The sequence below is a fragment of the Humulus lupulus genome, chromosome 3, assembly GCF_963169125.1.
Source record: "Humulus lupulus chromosome 3, drHumLupu1.1, whole genome shotgun sequence".
NCBI classification, from domain to species: Eukaryota; Viridiplantae; Streptophyta; class Magnoliopsida; order Rosales; family Cannabaceae; genus Humulus; species Humulus lupulus.
In genome coordinates, this window is record NC_084795.1 from 83,110,669 (window position 1) to 83,117,937 (window position 7,269).

At 31.2% G+C, this 7,269-nt stretch overlaps 1 long non-coding RNA gene across 1 annotated transcript; it reads right to left on the reverse strand.

Moving 5' to 3' along the window:
* Nucleotides 1-2,363: 2,363 nt before the first annotated feature.
* Nucleotides 2,364-5,781, reverse strand: LOC133822893 (uncharacterized). The gene is made up of 2 exons (XR_009888059.1): nt 5,537-5,781; nt 2,364-5,392 (listed from the first exon to the last, which is right to left on the reverse strand). It is a non-coding gene; the product is annotated as an uncharacterized LOC133822893 (long non-coding RNA).
* Between the last annotated feature and the right edge of the window lie 1,488 nt (nt 5,782-7,269).

The following is a 7,269-nucleotide window of genomic DNA, read 5'->3' on the forward strand; positions in this document are numbered from 1 at the left end:
TCTGGTTGGGGCCATGCCGAGGCATGGTTGGCTAATGTCGCGGCCCTTAAGGGATTTTGAGATTCTAGGCTTGGGAATTTAACCTAGGGTGCTCGGGATTGAATCTTTCACTATGTTTGATGAAACTCAATGACCCGGAGACTAGAATTGTGATTTAAAGCTAGTTAATGGGTTGGAACTTGATGGATGAATATTATTATGTGTTGTGACTAGGGTTCGGCAAGGCTCAAGGTAAGGGACTGTGCTCGGGATAGCGGTGCTCGGAAGCTCGGGACTCAGGTAAGAGAACCCTTGTTCCCATAGAGCTTGTATGCAGGGCTGAGCCCAATATGTTTGAATTGCAGGGCGTAGCCCTTTGATTGAACTTGTTAGTGTTCAATATTTGTTTATTATGCTATGAATGCTATTGTGTAAATGATTGACAAGAGCTGAGAACGGTGTATGCCGAGGTCGGCAGGGGCCGGGAACGGCATTGGGCACGTTGAGTGCAAGGTCGAGTACGGCAAGGGGCCGGGACCAGCGTTGAGCACATGGAGTGCGAGTTGCCAGGGCGAGTCCCTAAAGGATACCTGGGATATCCTCACGGTGTAGACCGCGAACCCAGGGCCTGGTAAAGCGCCTGGGACGGCTTGGCCGTATGTGTTTAGCCTATTGATGGCCTGATTATATGTCTGGTGTATGTTTTGCATATGTTATCTGTTTGTGGGTTTTTTTGCTGGGCTTCGGCTCACGGGTGCTTTGTGGTGCAGGTAAGGCCAAGGAGAAGGTCAACCAACCATGAGTGTAGCACGCATGAAGCGGCGTGTATATGTTTGGTCTGCCTGACTGCCACAGTCAGTGGATTTTGGGAGATGATTGTAATAAAACCTAGATTTTGTCATTTAGCCGACTTGGTTGTATTTATATGTTGTAAATATTTCTAAACGGTATTTTGGAATCCCAAATGTTAAAATTTTATGATTTTCAATGGTATAGAGTTAATTCTAAAGTTTTTACTCTGATTATGACTTAATTACACTTTTTCTTTAAAAACCTCGATTAGTAAGTGATTGCACGTCTTAAACTCACTTAGTAGCAGCTCTAAGATAGTAGGGCGTTACAGTGAGTAGGAAGATCATTGATTATACTTGAGTCTTGATAGGCTACAAATGGTAATCTCTATTTCTCCTTGTATGTGCTGATTTAATATATATATATATATATCTTCTATATAATAGGTGTGTAAATAACAGAAATTCTTTGTTTTAACGGTTTTTTATTTTTTTTAATGTTAACTTTAACGGAATTTTCTTATATTTAGCAAAATATTTATATATTTAATGGTAGTTTGTAAACACTTAAACTTAAATAAAATAAAATAAATAATTAAAAAAAATTAAAATATGATATTTTTTTAGATATTTTACAATGATAATTATTTTAAAATAATAAATAATTAAGCAAATTAAAATATAATTTTTTGAGATATTTTACAATGATAATTATTTAAAAATAATAAAATCTTAAGTTTTATAACTTAAATAAAATTTAATTAAATTTAAACTCATTTATTACAATAATCATATTAAACATATAATATAATCTACTGTGAATTAGCAACAAATTGTTTTAAAAAAATTTAGCAAGAAACTTAAATTTAAAATTCACATATAATATTTAATATTACATTAAACATACAATATATAATCTCTTGTTGTCACTCCCAAATTCAAAAACTAGAATAAACATAAACTTAAATAAAAATAAATAAATTATTTAATTAAAATAAGATATTTATTTAAAATTTATATGACATTAATATAAATTTAATAAAAATAATTAATAAAATCTATAAATAAAACTAAGCAAACGTGCAATTGTATCTAGTATATATATATATATATATAATATGATCATATTAATGATTTTTTAAAATCCTACTCACCTTCTGCTGCGTCACTCATTTTATTCTATTTAATACCAACAAAAATAAATAAAATAAATTCACTCATTTTATTCTATTTAATACCAACAAATAAGGAGACAAATGATCCCCTTGCCTAATACCCGTAATTGGAGTAATATTACCCTGAGCCTTACCATTGATGTTAAAGGAAATGGAGACAGAAGAAAGACAAGTCAAAATAAGAGATACAAAAAGGGAAGGAAAATTCATATGAAGTAGGATCCTTCGAATGAACCGTTTTTGCCATATCTAATTTAAATGCAGCCCAACCTAAAGAACCTGATTTTCGATTATGGATAGCATGAACAACCCCTTGAGCAATGAAAATATTATAAAAAACAAGACGATCTAATAAAAAAACGCTTTCAAAAGGGGAAATTAGTTTACAAAGGACATATTTAAGCCTATTAACCAAAACTCTAGAAATCACTTTATATAAAGTGGAGCATAAACTAATAGGATGAAAGTCTTTCAAAATATGTGCATTTTTTATTTTTAGGAATAAGTACAATAAGAGTAGTATTAATAGCAGAAATATCAGCATGAAAAGCTAAAACAACCCTAACCATATCAAGACCAAGTGTATCCCAATTTTTCTGATAAAAATAAGCATTAAAACCATCAAGGCCAAGGGCCTTATCCCGAGAGAGTTGAAACAAGGCTATTTTAACTTCTTCAGCAGTAAAAACACTATCAAGATTAGCAAAATCTTCGGCGGAAATAGAAACAAAGATACCAGTAAGTAAAGTAGTAACATCTACATCATTAGTGCCCTGAGAAATAAAAATGGAAGAAAAATAATCTATAGCGGCATTAGCAATATCATATTCATAAGTAACAACATTACCATTATCTAAAGTAAGAGACCTAATAAGATTAGTGCGATGACACTTAGAAGCCTCAGAATGAAAAAACTTAGTATTTTTTATCTCCAGCTTTTAACCAAGAAATCCTAGATCTTTGATGCCAATAAAACTCCTCCTTAAATAACAAAACATTGATCTGAGACTGAATAACTTTTATATTAGAAATAGTTTGAGAAGTAAAAGGCACTTTAGATTGTAATTTATCTAGATCTTTATACAGTGAGTTAAGCTTAGTTTTAAAAATACCAAAATTTGAACGACTCCAAACTTTTAAGGCAGAGACACAAGCCTGCTGCTTAGCCAAAAAAGAGAGATAGAATTAGGACTATTATCATTAGACTCTGAATTCATATTTACATGCAAATTAAAAGAAGACCAAGTACCCCTAATAGTAGTAAAAAAAGATGGTTCAACAAGCCAGTTATTATCAAACATGAAACGTTTATTATTAAAGTAAGACTTAAACAAAACAGAATCTTGGAATACTATTCTAAGCACTATATGATCAGATCCCAAATATCCTAAATGAAAAAGAGAGGCTTGGGGAAAAAGATCACACCAAGAAGCATTAGCAACACCCCAATCAAGTTGTTCATAAACAAAATTATTATTCCAAGCAAATTTAGGACCAACAAACGGAAGCCGAAAAAGAGAATATTTATCAATAAAACTATTAAAAGAAGCCATAGTATTATTATTAGCTAAATTACCTCCTAATTTATCAGAGGTGAACAGATAAGCATTAAAATATCCTAATATAAGCCACGATAAACTCGAAGCAACATCAAAAAGTTGATTTAAAAGGGTCCAAGTTACAGTCTATCGATAGATAAAGGAGCTCCATAAAAAGCAGTAAAATGCCACATAACATTACCATGAAGAGAAACAAAGCAATCTATATGATTTACAGAATAAGAAAGTATTTTAACATTAATCTCATGTTTCCACAAAAGGATTAAACCCCCTCCAAAATGCTTCCTAGGGACTTCTATACCATTTTCAAAATTCAACAATCTTTTAAGCCTATGTACAGTACCAGCAACTAGCCTAGTTTCCATGAGGTACAAAAGAGTAGGTCGATATTGCTTGACTAGTAGGGTTAGTTTTCTAATTGCCCTAGGATTACCCAATCCACGGGCATTCCAGCTAATAAAATTCATCCTTAAGAAGAGAAAACTAAGAGGAATAATCTTAGGATTGACTAGTAATGGTGCCTCAAATTAACAACAAAATAGAGCTTTAGAATCCCCAATCTTAGGAATAATCATAGGAAGCAAAAGAAAATGACTTGGAGAGAAGAGAAATGACATTAATTATAGATTACAGCCAAACAAAAAAATAAAATAGAGGGAAAATAAGAGAAAAGCCTGAGAAAACTTTACAATTTGTCAAATAGGAAAAGAGATAAATATAGGGAAAGGAACTTACAGACCTTAGCAGTAAAAGATTGATGAAGAGAAATAGAAATGAAAACCACCACTAAGCACAGGAAAAATGGGTGGACGCTCAGCGACAAATGGGTACAATCGGAGAACCAACGAGAAACTATTTCTCAAAGGATGGAGAAAGTTCTAGAGCTCTTAGCAGACTACCGTCTGATTACCCATCACTCGATTTCGATGCAAAGTAAAATTTGAGCTTATAAATATTATATATTATTGTTTTCTCCATTTTAATTACAAAAATACCATAGCTTTTTTAATTTAAAAAACACCGGATTGTATGTACCAGATTCAAAAATAATTCTCCTCTATTTTCTGTCTTTCTATCTTCACGGTCAAACAAGTGTCATTGACCATCGGTAGATAATTTCCATACACATGGGGTCTACAGATGAGTATTTTGCCGAAATTACACCGCCAATTGTTGCCGGACACCGCCACACGCCTCAATCAAAGGCGACGCCAGCAACATTTTGACCATGTTTTTCGGCCAACTCTAGAAGAATTGGGGCTAGTACCATTAGAATGAGTTATTCGAGAAGAACATTACCCAGTTACCCACTTCGCCTATATCGTCATCGTTTTCAAGTGAGCTCATGGGTATATTTGTAGCTTTAGAAGCCATTTCCGCCAACAACACCAGTCATTTAGGATCAAGAGTGGGTCAATTTGGTATATGCCGTCACTGGAGAAAATATTTGGAATGGGTCGTTTTTGTACTGTGTATGAAAAGTAAATTTGTAGTTACTTTTTAATTTAATTTATTTTTTATTTTTTGTATGGGTAACTATATCACCATTATGATTAAAGAGGAACAATGGTAAAAATAGGTGAAGGAAACATCCAAACACATTGTCTAACCTAAGGCATGTTTATCAAATCCATCCATATGCTGCACAATTAAAATTACTGCACACATGAGATAAGGTGGCCCCCGAAAATTTAGATAATAAATCTCTAATGTCAGAAAAGATAAAAGATTACACATAATTCATTAAAATACTTTGCACTACTATTGATAGCCAACACTAATGAGAGAGAGTCTGAATAGACAACTTGAATAGGAAATCCAAGAGTGTTAGCCCAATTCAATCCTACCAACAGAGGAAGCGTTTCAGCTTGAAGGACCAAAAAATCTCCTGAAAGTAAAACGTAAATGATAAGTTCCAAAATAGCGTGTTGAAAAAAATATAGCAGTTGTAGCGTTGAAGATAAGTTCTAACCAAAGGGCAACTTAGTGTAGACATGGTTTGTGCCAATCAACTACAAATATGAGGATATACCTTGTAGAGGTTTTGATAACGCTACCATCACTCATTGTTCCGCAGAGAAGATGATTGACCCAAAACCAATCACATTAGTAGAGCTAGATATAGCAACATCAACAAACAATGTATAACTAAGAGCTTTCATTCTTCCTACACCAAGTGCTAGTGATGTCCTTGAGTATAGAGACTCTTTATTTAGTTCATATGCACTTCGTATGGACTCTCAATAATAAGATATCCAGTGACTTATCTGATGTGGTTGTCTAGCTTGTTTTCCATGTGTGCTCTTATTTCTTTCAAACCATTTAGACTAAGAAACTACTAGTAACTTCCAAAAAGCGTCACCAAAACACAACATGTGCATATAGTTGCTTTTTAATTTAATTAAGCAAAAGTTATACATCCTTGAAAGTGATGTTATCCTTCCAAATTGAATTGAAGGTTTAATTCAATTGACTCCAAACAACTTGTGGAAAAGAGCACCAAAACACAACATGTGCATATAGTTGCTTTTAATTTAATTAAGCAAAAGTTAAATTAAAGAGTCTCAAAATTTTGTATTGTTTTCTATGATTCTAAAGTAACTTTTAAATTTATTTTTTGCTTAGTTAATCAGAAAATCTCTATAATTCGCATGTAAATAACATAATGACTAAAAAATGAATTATAAGTTTTTATTAAAAAATTATTATGTAGTATACTAAATAATATCATTTATTAATAAGCTATTTGACAACCTGTTATACTCTATGGTAATAATTAATTTTTAAAATAGACTTGAAGGTAATAAAAAAATATTACAGTTCAAGTTAAGAGGGAGATTTAACTTATCAAACAAATAATAAAAATATACTATAATTATAAGTTTTCCTTTAAATTTAATGTTTTTTAAATGGTGAATATGGTGTAGGGACTAAATTGTAGCATTTAGTAGAAAATGGAGATCTATGTGCTCAAAATTTTAAAATAGGGACCTAAATGATAATATTGGTATAAATTGGGGACTTCATATGTTATTTATCCAATTTCTTATAAAAAGGTAACCAGTTACTATCTTATCGATATCGTAAGCAACTAAACGACTGCTTTTGAAAAACAAAAAAAAAACATAAAACTTTGGGCAATGAGATTGCTCTCTCTTTTCCTGTAAGGAGCTAGCAAAATCCTTCTTTTTTGTAGGATGCATTATCTTCAAATATGGTAGGTGATTTTTGTAAATATTTTTTCTTTTGAGGTTACTTTTTGCTATTATTTTTACTCAAGTGATTTTTTTAAATAATTTAATTTATTACACTTTTGAAAAAAAATCTCTTTATTAAATAGATATTTACAACATAAATACTTAAAGTGGTATTTGGTTACAAACTAAAAATAAAATGGTAATAGTAATGGTAATGGGAATGTAATGGAATGAAATTTTGATTCTTTTGTTTAGTAGAGATATTAGAATAATAACAGAATTGAATGGATCAGAATAAAATTTATATTATTTGACCAAAATACCCTTACTCTATTCTTATAAATATTTTTTTTCAATCAAATTGTCATTATTTTTAAAAGTTAGATTTTATTACTTACCAAATTATTCTTTTCATTTTAAATCATATTTTTAAATTTTTTTATAAAAAAAAACTAATAATACAATATAGGTACTTTAGTTTTCATATTGCATGTTATAGTAAAATTAATACATAATTTTTTTAGGGAAAAAATATGCTAGTTATTCATAAAAAAAAATTGAAGTAAAA